This window comes from Choloepus didactylus, chromosome 1 (assembly GCF_015220235.1).
Source record: "Choloepus didactylus isolate mChoDid1 chromosome 1, mChoDid1.pri, whole genome shotgun sequence".
Classification (NCBI taxonomy): domain Eukaryota; kingdom Metazoa; phylum Chordata; class Mammalia; order Pilosa; family Megalonychidae; genus Choloepus; species Choloepus didactylus.
The window spans coordinates 6042685-6059441 of NC_051307.1; the positions used below are offsets into that span (position 1 = coordinate 6042685).

At 47.2% G+C, this 16757-nt stretch overlaps 1 long non-coding RNA gene across 1 annotated transcript; it reads right to left on the reverse strand.

Annotated features, from left to right (window-relative positions):
- Nucleotides 1–5759: 5759 nt before the first annotated feature.
- LOC119538496 lies at nucleotides 5760–13890 on the reverse strand. The gene is made up of 3 exons (XR_005217626.1): nucleotides 13780–13890; nucleotides 12850–12991; nucleotides 5760–6020 (listed from the first exon to the last, which is right to left on the reverse strand). It is a non-coding gene; the product is annotated as an uncharacterized LOC119538496 (long non-coding RNA).
- Between the last annotated feature and the right edge of the window lie 2867 nt (nucleotides 13891–16757).

A 16757-nucleotide genomic window follows, 5' to 3' on the forward strand; every position in this document is an offset into this window, starting at 1 on the left:
CCCTGGCACCCTGGCTGGGCTCGGGCCGCGCCTCTTCCCCTGGAAACTCGAGTCCGAATTTCCTCGGAAAGCGCCCCGGCGGCCGCGGCCAACGGATGTGACGAGGCTCCTCCGCTACCAGGGGGAAACTTTCGGGAACCCTTAAAGGGGCAGCGAGGGCCGGAATCAGCTCCCGGGCCCCGCGCGCGGGGATCCCCGCGGGGGTGTCCTCTCGGCCCGCAGCGACGGGGGCGGCCAGGGCGACTTGGGCTCAGAAAGGAGAGTCGGGGGTCATAAAAGAGCCACACGCAGCACACGAGGCAGGGAGCCTGCGCCTACCCTCGCCAAGTGCAACTGCTGCCTGGCTTCAGCCCGAGGGGCACTGGCTGCTTCTCAGGGCGGCTCCGTCCTCTGACCACCCCCGTCCCCAGTTCTACCCGTTTCCCCTTCCTCATCGGCCACGGAGTGATTTTGAGTGGAGGCTGGGAGGCAGGCGAGGACGCGAGCGCTTTGGAGACTTCTCCCTAAAAACGCCGGGGAGGCCTCCGCTGTTTGCTGCCTGCGGGACCCTCGGGTCTCCCCAGGGGCCGACCTCCCCCCGCCGGGCAAGGGGCTGTGAGCCTGGGTTCTTTTGCCCCGACGCTCGCCCGTCCTGCAGCCGCGACCAGGAGCTGCTCTCGCACCTCCTCCAGAACTCCCCTCAGCCCCCCTAGGAAGTCACTACCACGACCCCACATCAGGGCCACCAAGTCTACACCGCTGCTGTCCATCGTCCCGAAGTCCCTACTCCCAGCCAGCTCTCTGCACATTATCTAATGAATGCTTGTTCAGCCGAAGACTCAAAGACCACAGCAATGCTATGCAAGCAATGAGGGTTATTTTATTTTAGGTACTAAATGCGGGGGGGGGGGGGGTCCATTACACAAGCTGATGTCCATCGACTTCTACTGAAACAAGGAATAGAAACATCTTTCTACCTCCTCCAGCTGAATTATGTTGGCTGTTTTAAAAACAAACAAGCCCATTTTCAAACAGTGGGAAGGTAGATCTAGCTTCACCACTCCTTGCAATTTCCAGCCCTTTCTACTCAAGATTTGATTTTTAGTCCTATCTTCCCAGTTTTAGAATCAGGTCTAGCTCTGAAAAGGACCCTTATGCCAGAGACCTTCAGCTGTACTGATTTTTAGATGACTTTAACTATAAACCACATTTTCTCTAAACTAGTTCCCAAGTTTGACAAATCCCCAGCCACCCAAAGAAAGGCCTGGTTGGTCTAGTGATGTAATCTAAATTGATTTTTCCCACAAATCTGCATAGTAATTCCTGAGCTATTACATTCATATATTCACATTTCAAATTCAAGGTTGCAGGGGCAGTGTAATTTTAAAAAATGATTGTTTATGTCCTTGGTGTCCAGTCTTGGGTTCAACAGCTATTCAGACAGCTCTCAGGAGAATATAACCCTTGTAAAAGGCACATGGAATTTATTAAGGATGCTGATGGAGGGGCTACGTGATGTATAAGTTCAATATTAGCTATATTTGTTCTCTATAATAGTTAAAGACCACAAGGGAAATTTTTAGAAATCAAGTCTAATTAAGGTTTGTACTTTGTGAAACCCCTGTCTCTAACTAGTGTGGATATTCCTGAGCTTTTCATTTAAAAAGGAATGGGTTAGTTTTGCAGGGAAATGAATTCATAAAGATGTAGCAAGAGAGGGGCACATCCAATTTTAATGGATAGCAGAGCTGTCTCACCAGAAAATGATGCAAGCTGAAGTGCATCATTTGGCGACTGTCTCCTTGATCATCTCTATTTTTATGAATGGTGTTAGAGTTCCTGAGCTCTATTCTAGGGTCTATGGTGCTAGCTGAATTTGGGAAACAATGATTTTACCTCCGAGGTATTTTAATTGAACCGTATGTGGTGGTAATCTCAAGAGACAGCAGTATTTTTACCTATCCAGAGCTTCCCCAAGAAAGAATCCACTTTCCAAAGTATTGGTGAGTGACACAGAGGAGTGGGAGAATGTACGCCCCCACTCTCGGTCGGCACTCCCCAACCTGCTCTTCAGACTTGCTTAGTCTCCCTCCTTGCAAACCTGGTGGCCCCTTCCCCGCTACAGCCTCTAAGAGGGCACCATGCTCAGCCCCGGACTCCTCTGCCCATAGGGAACCCAAAGCCCTGCAATTAGGTGGGCCTGGGATGGCCTTGGAAGCCCCAAACATCATCGTCATTGAGCACAGGGTAACACAGCTCCTGTCTTCAGCACAAGGGAATGACCAAGGATTCCTTCTAGCAGTCTGGGGCACCCGGCCAGAAAGCATTGCCTTCCTGCGTTTCATTGATGCCCATTGGCTCAAATACCAGTTCTAATTCTTTTACAACAGCAGTTCTGAAACTACTTGGTCTCAGGACCTTTGACAATCCTAAAACTTAGTGAGGACCGCAAAGAACTTGTGTTTACTTGGGCAGTTACTAACAGTGTTTATGAAATTAGCAATTAAAATGCAAATGCTAATAATAGATAATAATTCATTAAAAATAACAATAGTCAATCTATTACACAGCCACACAAATAACATTTTTAAACGAAAACTGACTAAATTTTCCAAAGCAATTAATGAGAAGAGCAGTATTATTTTACGGCCTGGCTTAATAGAAAATAGCTAGATGCTCATAGCTGGTTCTGCATCCGGTCTGTTAAGATAGCACGTGCCACCTCTGGAAAACCCCACCCCACACTCATGAGAGAATGTGAGTGCTAAAGGCAAATATCATGTATTATTATCAGGAAAGAAGTTTAACCTAAAGGACCCCCTGAAAGGATCAGACCAGCACTTTGAGAATCGCTGTTTCGGATTATCTTCCTGTGGTTTCTACATTTGCATCTTGAGTCACTTTTAAGGGATAATAATTGAGTCCTATGTATGAAGCACTATGAGCAGGAAAAGGCTAAATGAGATAGGGTCCTTGCTCCAGTTTGCACACAGATCAAGGAACCTCTTTCCTCTCTGCCTTACCCCAGCACCTGCCTGGACACTGCAAGAGAGCACCCGCCACCCGCAGCCTAATAGAAGCAAATCCATTCATCTCTTCTTGCTTCCGAAACTTCCTTTTCTGCCTGCCTCCTGGCTCCTTCTCAGCAATGTACAGACATGCTGAGGCTCCCTCCCCTTCGCAGGCCACTGCCCAATTGCCACCCCCCTTTGTGGCCACACTTCTTGTTAGTGCTACTTACACTCATCTCAATTTCCTTCTCATCACTCACTTCTCACTCTACAGAGCCCAACCCACAAATTGTCAGCCCACGGAGACATGTCTCAATCTTTCCATCCCATGACCACATTCCTCGCCAGTGACGGTGCCATGTTCCTTGGGATTTCAGTTCTGGACATTCACTAGAATCCCCTGGCTATCTTTAAAACCGTCTTCATTCCCGAACCTCATTCCCAGACTTTCTCATTCAATTGCCTTGGGGCGGGGCTCTAAACCTGGTGTTTTGTAAAGCTCCACAGGTGGAGTGAGAATCTGATGATGGGAGAAACGAGATACAGATGTCAGATTGAAGAAGCTAAGGAGCCCTGGAGTACTAATTTGACTTGGAAATATCAGCATGTACTCCTGAGGTTCTCTTATATTTAAAAAATATTCCTTGCTCATGTTAATAATAGGGTGGTATATGGGAGCTCTGTATTTTATGCATGATTTTTCTGTGAACCTACAACTTCTCTAATAGATACACAGATGTATATTTCCTTGCTGTGTCTACTGAAAAGGCCTAGAAACAATGAGCTTCCCTGCTGTCCAAATTAGGCTTCTAAATACTACTGCCCTCCAAAGGGAATCAGAAACTGCTTGGAGAGGGCTGATTCCAGGTCTGGGGCAGAAAATGTATAAGATGGACCTGGATTATTTTGTCATAGCAGAAAGCAAGGACATTATCAAAAACTCCCAAGATCCTGTCGAAAGCTGGGACGAAGCTGAAACAGTTAAAGGTAGTATCTGCTGTGGATTAAAACAATTATGCTGAAATCTCTGTGCTCACACTGTTCTTTTACAGAGTACATTGATTATTTTTGAGGAATGCTAAGAAATCCAATTCATTATTTTTGAAAGCTGACAAAGAAAGGAAAAGAATCAAGCATTTATTAACTTGACTTTGTTGTATAAACTATTCCTCAGGGTAACCAAATAGTTTATGAGGACACATTTCTCTTTACGGAAGTATCGCAGCTAATGGATGCAAGAAAGAATTAGAATGGTGTCATTTCACAAGCCCTAATGAGTTAATGGATTGAGGCATGGAGTTAAAATGACTGATAGCATGACAAAATAAAGAGACTGCCCAACATGGTATACCTCTTGAGGAACCCCACAATGTCACCTATGAAACCTTCATACAGAAAAATCAAACCTGACCTAATCAAGCCTCTAATCACAGGATGGCAAACTATAGCTGTCTTGCTACCTGGCTTTGTGAATGAAGTTTTACTGAAAAACAACCGTACCCGTTTGTTTAAGTAGTTGTGATGGAGACTGTATGGACTTCAAAGCCTGAAATATTTAATATCTAAGGCTTTATAAAAAAGTTTGTCAACCCTTGCTATAAATCAAGAGTCCCAAGACCATGTCAATCCATTGCAACGTATGGATCTTATTTGGATCCTGGTTTGAACAAAACAAAAATGTCACTTATAAGACAGAAATTTGAACATTGATTGGGTGATATTATAGAATTAATATTGCTGTTTTAAGTGTATAATGGTATTGTGTGTGTGTATGTGTGCGTGTGTTTTAACAGTACTTATTTAGTAGAGATGCATGCTGAAATGTTCATGGGTAAAATGAGATTTGTCTCACATAATCTGGGTTCATGGAGAATCCAGTGTTCTTGGTGAACTACGTAATCCTCCCCAAAGCCCTAGCAGATGTACCCATATTATTCCCATTTTATGGATGAGAAACTGAGGCACAGAGTCACAACAACTGGCACGTGGTGAAAGCGGGATTGAAATCCTGGAGTCTGATTTTGGAGGACGTGCTTGTCTTCATGGGGCTGGGGCCACTCCTTGGCATGACCTTTCTGAAGGGCACAGGGTGGTCAAGCTGAAAAAGGCTCCCCTGAGCAACACCTGCGTAGGGAATAAACAAAAGTGAAATGGCCAGGGTGATCCTGCAGACATTCTCTCTAATCACTTATTGAACAGGTGTCCTCTAGTGCGGTCGCAGTTGATTCGTCGGGTGGGGGGGGGGGGGGTGGCGGCCGGTTGCTAAATCCTAGGCTCTCAGGATTGCTTGGAGGGTACCGGCGGCGGGGGCTCTTTCCCGGAGGCGAGGGCGAGGCGGGGGACTTGGCCAGGTCCCCGGCGGGGTGGCGTGCAAAGTATGGAGGGCGGCGAGAAAGGAACAGGCGGGACACGTTTCTTTTTAGGGTGAAGAAACCAAGAGAGAGAAAGCTTTATTAGGGGAGAGTACAAGCTTATATCGGGCGTTTAGAGGGCGGGGTAGCTGTAGAGGTTAAAGGCTTGGATTGGTTCTGAGAGGGCGCGGAGGTTGATTGAAAAGGGGCGAGAGTTGCTCTGGTAACGGTGTCTGGCAACAATGTATGCGCACTGGTGGTAATGGGAGTTGCACTGGCAACGGGGAGTGTCCGGGCAAGATAAGGGGGTGGGGAAAAGGCGGTTCCCTCCGGCAAGCCTCCCCTAACAGTGTTATTTTGGGTGAGGAAATGGGGCCTGCCTCCGGCCTCACTTTCCCAGGCCCGGGGGGCTGCGGAGGGCGCTGTCGCCCGTGCCCACCACCCTCCCCAGGGGCTGATCAGGTCCCCCAGCCCAGGCCCGCCAAGTTGAAGCACGTAATCAGTGTCCCGCACTCTAGGACAGGCTCCAAGCTAGAGCTGGGTTCACGGAAGTGAATGAGGCCCAGACAGCTCCTCTATCAGGGAGATCACAGTCCAGGAGGAGACAGCCTGTAAACACATTTCCACTTTGGAAACACCGCTCTAGCTTATAGGTAGACGAAGGTTGGGGGTGATGAGCCTAGAGACAAGGAGACCAATTAGGAAGTGTGCTGGTTTGAATCTATTATGTACCCCACAAAAGCCATGTTCTTTTTTTTTATTTTCTTAATTTTTAAAAAATTTTCCCATCCTTATTATTTTTAAATTCAGTTATATTGATATATATTCATATACTATGCAGTCATCCATGGTGTACAATCAACTGTTCACAGTACCATCATATAGTTGTGCCTTCATCACCCCAATCCATTTTTGAACATTTTCTTTACACCATAAAGAATAAAAATAAGAATAAAAGATAAGAGTAAAAAAGAACACCCAAATCAACCCCCATCCCATCCTATTTTTCTTTTAGTTTTTGTCCCCATTTTTCTACTCATCCATCCATACACTGGGTAAAGGGAGTGTGATCCGCAAGGTTTCACCATCACACTGTCACCCCTTGTAAGCAACATAGTTTTACAATCATCTTCAAAAATCAAGGCCACTGGGTTGGAGTTTGATAGTTTCAGGTGTTTACTTCTAGTTATTCCAATTCACTAAAACCTAGAATGGGATATCTATATAGTGCGTAAGAATGCCCACCAGAGTGACCTCTCGACTCCATTTGAAATCTCTCAGCCACTGAAACTTTATTTTGTTTCATTCCACTTCCCCCTTTTGGTCAAGAAGATGTTCTCAATCCCACAGTGCTGGGTCCAGGTTCATCCCCGGGAGTCATATCCTGCGTTGCCAGGGAGATTTACACCCCTAGGAGTCAGGTCCCATGTGGGGGGAGGGCAGTGAGTTCACCTGCCAAGGTGGCTTAGCTAGAGAGAGAGGCCACGTCTGAGCAACAGAGAGGCACTCAGGGGGAGACTCTAAGGCACAATTATAAGCAAGTTTAGCATCTCCTTTGCAGCCTCGAGTCTCACGAGGGCAAGCCCCAAGATAAAGGGCTTAAGCCATGTTCTTTTAATGCAGTCTTATGGAGCAGACCTATTGTGGGTGGGATCTTTTGATTAGGTTGTTTCCATGGAGATGTGACCCACCCAATTGTGGGTGAGACCTTTTGATTAGAGTATTTCAATGGGGATGTAACTCTGCCCATTCAAAGTGAGTCTTTATTAGTTTACTGCAGTCCTTAAGGAGAGAGGGAGAGGGAGACGGAGAAACTCAGAGCTGACATAGACCCAGATGGTTGGAGATGCTAAGCTAAGAGATGAAACCCAGAGTTTGCCCCAGATAAGCTAGGTGAGAACCCACAGACACTTAAAGAGAAGCCACTAGAATCAGAAGCTGAAAGAATTGCAACCTGGGAGCAAAGGACCAGCAGATGCCAGCCACGTGCCTTCCCAGCTGACAGAGGTGTTCCGGATGCCATTGGCCTTTCCTCAGTGAAGGAATCCTCTTTGTTGATGCCTTAGTTTGGACACTTTTATTGCCTTAGAACTGTAAATTTGCAACCTAATAAATTTCCATTGAAAAAGCCAATCCATTTGTGGTATATTGCATAATGGCAGCATTAGCAAACCGGAATGGGAGGCTGCTGCGAGAGTTGATGGGGGCAGTGGTACTGGGCACAGAGACGAAGGATTTAGCACTTAGTGTTTAGGAGATTAATCCTTTGCCATATAGGGAAGAAGCATTATAGGACTCTCGTGTATGGGGAAAAATAAATATTCAGGTATCTGAATAAGAATTCTATTTTCATAGTGCCATTCACTTCACAGAGCAGAGTCATAAATCCTGCTCCATTTTGATCCTCAAAAAGTTTGAGGCAGGGGTGGCAGATAATATTATCCCCATTTATAATGGGAAGTCAAGGGGCAGGAAATATAAGCTCTGACCATGTTCTGGAACTCTAATTGCTTCACATCTTCTATCACTGATTCTCTAAGATTCTGAGGTGGGAACAGTATATGCCAGGTCTTGGAGGAGGACACCAAGACTCCAAGATGTTGACGCCTTGTCTAAGATCACAGCAAGTAAACGCTGAACTGGCATTTGAATCCAGTCAGTCTAGCTCCCAAGCCTTTGTTCCTTTGACTAAACCATGTTGCCTTCTTAAAATGACTGATCAGGCACATTTTGGGACAGAGAGTGGTAAGGATTCACCCTAGACCTCCTTTAAATATCCAACTTGCCCTCATGCATTGAAAGTATATTTCTGTTTACAAAAAGCCATGCACACATTCAGGGACATGTCAGTTGGATAAAGCCCACTGGTGTTAGTTTCCATCATCTGGCCCTCACCTGGACAGGACTCTGCTCAGATCATGGGGGGCTTCACGTGAATGTCCATCACCAACCCTGCCCTCTGAACCTTGGTTTTCTTGTTCTTTCTTCCTTAGGGGTGGGACTGGCCAACTCCAGGTGCCCTGTTCACCCAGGGTTGACAAGAATGGCGCCCCCTGAAGTTGTGCATCGGTGCGGGTTAGTTTACTCACCTTAGTAGGCTCCTCGTTAGGATTGAAATATATTCCATAGTCCCTCAGTTCTCCTTGTTCACCTTTTGACAGCTCTCAAGTGAGGGCACGGCTACCACCAACACCACCTCGTGTTTCCTTTCAGCCTGACCACAAGCGTGATGCAGACAGCACAGCCTGCGTGGGCTCACGCGTTGTTCTCATTCTTGGTGACATGACGGGGGCCTGCCCCCTTGGCATCTCACTTACCAGACCATTTAAGGATCATCTGAGAAGAGCCTGTGGGCATTGGGAGATGTCCAAAATCTGTTGACACCTTCGGGCAATTTCAAGAAAGCCTCGGCCTAAACACTCGCAGGAAGGTTTTGGGGACTAGAGGTTCCCTGGACACAATAGTAGGAACCTGCTTAGGGCAGGCAGGATAATGGGCCCGAAGATGTCTGCATCCAGTCCCGGAACCCGTGACTCTGCTACCTCCCCGGCCAACGGGCTTTGCGGGTGTGGTTAAGTTAGGGCCACAGGGAGAGAATCCTGGATGACCGAGGTGGGCTCAATCTACTCAGGTGCATCTTTAACTCAGAGGACCCTTCCTGGCTGTGGTCAGAGACGCTGTGCCTGGGAAATAATGGTTGGAGAGAGGTGGCAGTTGCTGGCTTTGAAGAAGGAGCAAGGGTGCCACGAGCCAAGGAATGAGGGTGGCCTCAAGAAACTGGGAAAGGCAAGGAAACACATTTCCCCCTAGAACCTTCTGGAGAGGAATACAAATCCTGCAGGGCCTTGATCTCAGCCCAGTGAGACACATGCGAGACCTCTGATCTATAAAACTGTGAAGATCATAAAATTCTTGTTGTTTTAAGTCTCTTAATTTGTGGTGATTTGTTACAGCAACAATAGGAAACTAATACACTACTCTTTGGAAATTCTGTACCTCCTGATAACTTAACACCACAGAGGATGCTATTGGATGGAGAAACATGAATATGGATGACTATGGGTCCAAAAGTGTTTCAAAAGAGTTGACCTGAGTGTTAAAGCTTTCAGGAAAAATGTTATTTCACCTATGCTTTATGTGTGTACAAGAATATGTAAATAGGGCTAAAATTCTAAATGAAAAGGGAGTATCATGTCATGGTTTAGTGGTGGCATTTTTTCCTTAATGGTACCTAACCCAGTGGTTCTTTCTGTGGATGGTGTGTATCTTACTATCATTAGAGTCAGTAGCACAGGGCAATGTGTGAAAATGCTTGTTACATAGCAATTATTTACTAAATATTAGTATCCCTTCTCCAAAAATGTTGCCTTGGATTTTAAGACCCTGACTCTGTGGATATGTATATCTGTGTGGTTTGGGCTGTGGTGGTTTGAAGCTGTATATACCCCAGAAAAACATGTTCATAAATCTAATCTATTCCCATGGGTGTGAACCCATTGTAAGTAGGACCTTTTGATGAGGTTACTTCAGTTAAGGTGTGGCTCACCTCAATCAGGATGAGTCTTAATCATTTTACTGGAGTCCTTTATAAGTGGAATAAAGTTTAACCTGAGAGAGACATCGCCATGTGCCTTGCCATGCGACAAGCTCAGGACCAAGGATCACCAGCAGCCAGCCCCAGTGGACCACAGTCTTAAGGGAGAAAGAATTGCATTGATGATGCCTTGATTTGGACTTTTGTTTAGCCATAAAATTGTGAGCAAATAAATTCTCATTGTTTAAGCCAAACCATTCCATGGTATTTTCTTGGGCAGTCCAGGAAACTTAAACAGTATAGTTATTCAATAAATATCAGTATCTCTTTCCCAAAAATGTCGTCTTGGATTTTAAGACCATGACTCCATGGATAAGTGTATCTGTGATGCAGGGTGCCTCTCTCCATCGTCTTCCGTTCTTATATCTAGAGCTTGATCCTAATCCCCTCTCTTTTCCCGTTGGTCTATCTTTGGCCATTGCACTAAACAATTTCCATTTCCATCCAACAAGAATCTCTGAAAAGCTCTGGGATAAATTTGAAGATCCTGAGAAGTCATTAGATTATAATCCTACAGGTGAGAATGTAGATTCTCTTTACCACATTCAGCTGGAATCCTGGAATTCACAGCTCTCTAGTGTTCAGTGACTTTTAAATTAACACAATTAATATTAATACAATGTAGCAGAAAAGAGAAAAGTCTGTGAGTGGCTAACTCAGAAGTGGATTGCCGGCGATAGACAGACTCAATCAGCTGCACAAATGTCTTCTTTAATGTGCTGTATTTATTTTGGTCACTTTCTAAAAGTCTTAATCTCTTCCCTTTCCTGGCAAAAGTCAGCAGGAAGACAAATGCAGCCCAGTGCCAGCAAAAGCTTCTGTTTCGACAGGGACCATTTAGAGAATGGGATCTGTCCTTCTGTTTGGATTTATGAGTTTACAGGAGGAAAAAGTAAAAGCGTAAAGAAGGCAGAAGTGAAGGAGAAAAACATAAAGAAGACAGGGCAGGAGAAAATGCAAGTTGGACTGGGAGTGGGGGAGGACAGCAGGGCTGGAAATCTGCATTTAATGCCCTCCCCCAGGCGATTCCCTGGCGCTGTCTCTGGTAAGAGAAGCAGGATGGCCCCAGAACTCCCAAAAGCTTAGGGCTCAGGATACCCCCACCCCGAAGCTCAGGGTGTGGGAGCCCCCTTCCACCATCCCCACCAAGCTCAGGACATAGTGACCTCCCCTCCCACCAATAAGCTCAGGGAGCTGGACACCCCTCACCCCACCCCTGAGCTCAGGGTTGCAGGAGGGGAAGCAGAAGGAAAGTTGGGAGGCAATAATTGAAGATCTGGACACCTGAAGCAGGGCCGAGCACACCCAGCTGCAGCATTTGCACTGAGGGTGCCCCCGTGGGCCGCCCACTCCGTGATGGGGCTTCTGGGCTGGCAGGGCGCTTGGGGAGGGCAGTGCTGCAGTTCACTTTAGGGTGCCCTGATAACAAAGGTGGGCCAAGGGGCTCTGGGCAGAGGGAAATGCCCAAGCCTGTCTGACCCCTGGCCAAGCTCCCTGGGACCCCTCAGACACCCCTAGGATCCCACCAGCAGAAAGAGGGTGGGAGGGTGGAGGGTGAACCTGGAGCTGTGGTGGTCAGAGAGGCTTAGGAATTCCACCGGACCACTTCCTGCTGATCCAGAGCCCCCAGCCACCCACTGGGCTCAAACTGGCTGCCAGCTTGGGAGTGGGTTCCTGACCTTTGTCCCATCTGCCCCTCTCCTACCTCAGCTCCATGCCCAAGGGGGAGCACATCAGTGGACCCTCCTCTACTCTCCCCCCAAAGACTCCCACTAAACTGTTATCGAGGGAGTCACACTAGGCACCAAAATCCATCCATCTCAAATTTTATTTATAAATAAGTGCAGACAGTGGAAAGTTCCAGACACCCAGTGAGGCAGGATAGAATAGAATAGGGCATTTGGGCTGTGGTCCCTGGTCTCCTGCCCAGCTCTGAAGGAATTATACATAGCTACTAACTCCTTAGAGCAAAAATTTCCCCTAAAGCCTCCAAATCATAAAACTTGCAAAACTGAGAACCCTGGAGGGACTCGTGGTACGTATCAAAAGAGCTACAAACACTGAAATTAATGCAAAGGATGAAAGCACCCGGTGTTCAAAGGTTACTGCTGCCAGCAAAGACCTCCCTATAAAACAAATTAAACCCCTGCCTGTAGGTGCACGTCTCTTCTGGAGAATGCTAGCACTAATTTCTCTGGCCTGTACCATCCTTTCAATAAACTTCACTGCTTCTGCTAGTGAACCTTCTCGTCCTTGCATTCTTTCTTACAGTAAGACCCTGAGCCTGGAGTGGAGCTTGACTTGGGCTCTTGTGTCCGCAGAGCTCCAGCTATGCAAGGAGAATCAGCTGCTAAGAGAGGCCACTGAGCTGAGGGGCAGTGGAGAGCTTAACAAATCATTCTTATTTTTTGCCTCCAGAAAATTCCAAGAAGCTATCATGGAAAGAGTTTTTACTGTTACAGAGGGAGAGAGAGCAAGAGCGAGAGATGGAGAGAGAGAGAGAGAGAGAGAGAGAGAGGGCATGCAATTGGGGCTTCCAAAAAGAATTATTAGAGATAAAAGTGCAATTTTTAAGAGTAAAAGAAAAACTCAGTAGAGATTAAATGGCAGCAAGGACATGGATAAAATCAGGGATAGTGAATTAGGTGCTTGATGTAATTCAAGGAGTTGTTGCAACCCCAAAGGAAAAAGGCAGGGAGCTGGGGACTATGGAAGTTGCTATTTAACATGGGGTGGGGGGCAGGAGATACTTTCTCCCGGGTGTCAGGAGTGAAATGGTATTAGGAAGTAAAGCAACAAACAAAGGAAACAACAGCTCAAAAATACTCATCAAATGCTGGGCAGATTTACTTAAACAGACACTTTGAATATTCCAAAGATAAAGAGAAAATTATTTAAACCTGTGTGCAGTTACCTGTAGAGAACGGGGCCTCCTCTACAGGCAGGCGAGTGTCTCCAGGAGACACTGCGGAGTACGTAGACCGACAGGCCCGAGGATAAAACGATGGGTCGCCAGGATTCTCCAGCCATCCAAGTGATCCTTCCTGTAGGAGGGACTAGAAGAGAGTAAGCTGTACGTCCTGTGTACCATTTCTGAAAAATCTTACTCATGAAATACTTGAGCCAAATGAAGAAAATGAATCAGAAGGAGGAACCAAGAAAAGGACGATGGAAAACAGAAGCAGCTGTGAGCAATGATGAAGTGAAACTTGGAATGGAATCAAAACAATTCAGATAGAAACTTTTAGAATTAATGCTAAACCATTGTTGATAACATGACAGAGAAACCTAACACAATTGTTAAGAAAAGATTCTTGAAACGGAGTGTCAAAAAGAAAGCCACAAAGCAAAACCATACAACAACTGAGAACCAACTTCCAGATTATTTCAAGGAAGTCTCTAAGTTGGGTGGGGTGAGGTAGGGTGGAAAGGGGTGGGGGGGGAGGAGAAGGGAAAAAGTCTGGAACGATTCTGTGGCTGGAGGTGAGATGGAGGGAGAGGAGTGGGGAGGGGACATGGGCCACCCCTGGTGGCACCGAGGTTTGAGTCCTTCACTCAGCCTTTGCTAGCTGTGTGATCTGGAGGAAAGCATCTTGTGTGTTAGCTTCCCAATCTATCAAATGGGAGAAAAACCCACATCTTCGAATATTTGTGAAAATTGAGATTGTAAAAGTCAATCACCTCACACAGAGCTGGCTCATTTTAAAGCCTTTAAGAGTCACTAGCTATTATTTTAATTAATAATAATAATTATTATTGATGATGATAGGAAAAGATAGGTTCAAATGTTTAAGTTTTGACTTTAAAAACCTAGAGTTTCAGTTGTGCAATTATAAAAACTTACCAGAAACCCTACTTATTTATCATTTTGGGTTTGGAATACTGACGTTTTCCACCGCGGTGACAAACCTGTGACTTGGTGGAGCCTGGCGGAGTCAATCGCTTTCATAAAGCCTTGGGGGAGGTGGGTAGATGGACTTCTGCTAAAGAGTAAGCAAGCAGGATAGAGCCCCGGATCCAGCCCTGGCTGATGAGGGTTTGGTTTGGTTTGGGGGCGTGATTGGGGCCTTCCCTCTGGGTAGGTGGGGCAAACAAGAAAGCAGGTCATAAAGTTGCATAAAAATTCTCCCGTGGAGCAAAGAGCAGGATGTAGACTTCCCCAACTTTGATTAGTTTTTAAACCACAGCCATGGGGTTTGAGTCACAAGGCAAACTGTTCCTAGTGATCCCCTTGGGCTCTCCAAAATCCTGCAAAGAGCCCTTATAGTTGCATAAGAAGGAGAAGAGATCTTACCTAAGTGGCCTCTCCCCCAGATCCGGGAGCCACTTGTTTCCTCTGGTTAATCCAGTTGAGCACCTGCTCAGAGGGTGGGTGGGCTGGTGGTGGCGGGCAGGCAGCTCCAGCCAGGACTCTGGACTTTGGAGCCTTCCGGGGTGTCCCTCTGATAGATATTTATCTTCTTGGCAAGCAGGCTTGAAGCCATACAATCACCACGCTATTAGTATTTATCAGCTGCAATAGGCCAGGACTGGTTCCAAGCTCTTATGTTCTTTGACTCATTTTTTCCCTAGCACCCTTGCCCTGAGCAGTGTACTTTTTTATCTTCAATTTACAGGTGAGGCTGTTGAAAGCCAGAGAAATGAAGGAACTTCCCCACAGTAAGTGCAGTAGACTTTGCACTCAGCCGAAGTGCTGGATCCATTTCATAACTTCAGGAAAAATTTGAGGAAATGTGCTCCTTTAGGTTTTTTTTTTTTTCTTCATCACTCTTTGCAGATCATTTCCATTGAAGAGCTCTTCTTTAGTTTGGTTCTGAAGAATATATTCTCACATATCCCTGTTTTGTAAGGGTGTAGAGCAGTAATGTTGTCCCTTATGAAATGGAAGCAAAGTTGGCTTATCTGCTCCCAAAGGCTGGTGGATTTCTGTGTACGAATGTGGTGACGCGGTGATGAATTTGCTTTTCCTTCTGGTTGGGAATGTGGTGGCTGCCGTGTTTTATTTTTCTAACTCCTTGTGATAGACCTTGGGCTGGGTGTTTGTACTGGAAGCTCAAGGATAAAGAAATAACCTGCATCCTTGAGTCTGTGCTGATACCACATTGGACAGCGGATGTGACGGGATCCCTGGAAACCAAGTGTGGACCCCGGGGATGAGTGTCCACAGCCAGGGAAGGGCGGGCAGGGAGGTGGACGCAGTCTTTGGCTCCGAGTCCTAGAGTGGAGTCTTCTGGTTCTCAGTTCCCATTCGGCCAGAGCCTTTGATAGCCTTTACCATGTCCTCCTCCTTCTGCCTTGGACCACTTTTCCTTTAATTTTCACAGTCCCTCCCTCTCTTGGTTTTCCTCCTACCTCTTGGGTCTGCCCTCCTTTTTTTTTTTTTTTTTTGCTGGTTCCTGCTCCTCAGCCTCCTAGTGCTGGAGCCACCAGGGCTCAGACTGGGCCTCCTCTGGGCGCTGTCCACCCTCACTGCCCGGGGAACGTCACCCAGAACCACAGCCGCCAACGTCATCTCAGCTTCTAGCACCAGCTCACGCCTCTGCTGGACTCCCAGCGCTGAGACTCCTATTAGAATCCACTGGGATTCTAGTATGCATCTCAGATTTAACATGATCAAATGGAACTTCTGCTTTGCTATGCTCACCACCACCACCACCACACACACACCTGTAGCCCCCCATCTCAGTTAAATATCCTGTCCATCATTCTCCCTGTTCATGCCCCAGATTTGGGAGATATCCTTGACTCTTCTTTCTCTCACACCCTACGTCTAACTGTCAGGAATCACTCTGGCTCTATCTTCAAAACTTGCCAGCAGTGGGCCGATGACTTCTCACCCCTCCAGAGCCACCTGGCCCAAGCCACTGGGTCCACTGCCCACCTGCTCTCACCTCCTCGCCTGTCTCCCCACCTCCCCTCTTACCCAGCCACCATGTGACACTGTTAAAGTAGGTCATGGCATGTCGCTCCCCTGCTCAAAACTGGACCGCGGGACCCCTCTCCCAGCCTCACAGGGGTGCCCTCGGCCCCTTTGCCTCTGACCCACCCTCTCAGTTAGCTGCAGCCTCCAGCTTCCTCGCTGCTCTTTTCAGGCTCTGGTTTGCTGCAGCCTTGGGGCCTCCTCCTTGTCTGTTCCTCAGCTGGAATGGACCCTCGGCCACGCTCTCTCGTCCTTCAAGTGCTAAAGTCAACATTCTCCTTCAAGTTGTGGCTGATCCCTCCTCTCCCCACAGGGCCCAGAGCTCAGCCTGTCTCCTTACTCTCCTCTCCTCTTTTCCTCCCTCCCAGTCTTTCAGCTTTCTCCTCTCTTCCTTCCCTCCTTCCTTCCTTCCCTTCCTCCTTCCTTCCTTCTTTCCTTTCCTTCCTCCCCTCCTTCCCTCCTTCCCTCCTTCTTTCCTTTCCTTCCTCCCCTTCTTCCTCCCTCCCTTCCTTCCTTCCTCTTCTTTTTCTGTTGCACAGCACTTATCACGTTGTAATGAACGATATGAATCCATTATCCATTACGTTTACTGTTTACTGGTCGCTGTCCGTCTTCCTCCTCAGCACATAACCCCAAGAAGGCATCGGTCTTTATGCATTTTGTTTACTCATGTATCTCAAATACCGAGAAAGAGGTCGGCGTGTGGCAGGGGCTCAGTACCTTCCTGTTGAATGAATGAGCGAATGAATGAATTCCAGAGGTCCTGAGATTGCTCCTCTTGGCAGCTGTCGAGGGGAGCCGCTGCTCCTGCGGCCGCGGGCTGAGCCCAGTGACCGCCCCGTCCGCTCTGGGCCCGGTGGAGCTGCTGTCGCGGGGGCGGCTCCGTCTCCCCATCGCACCGA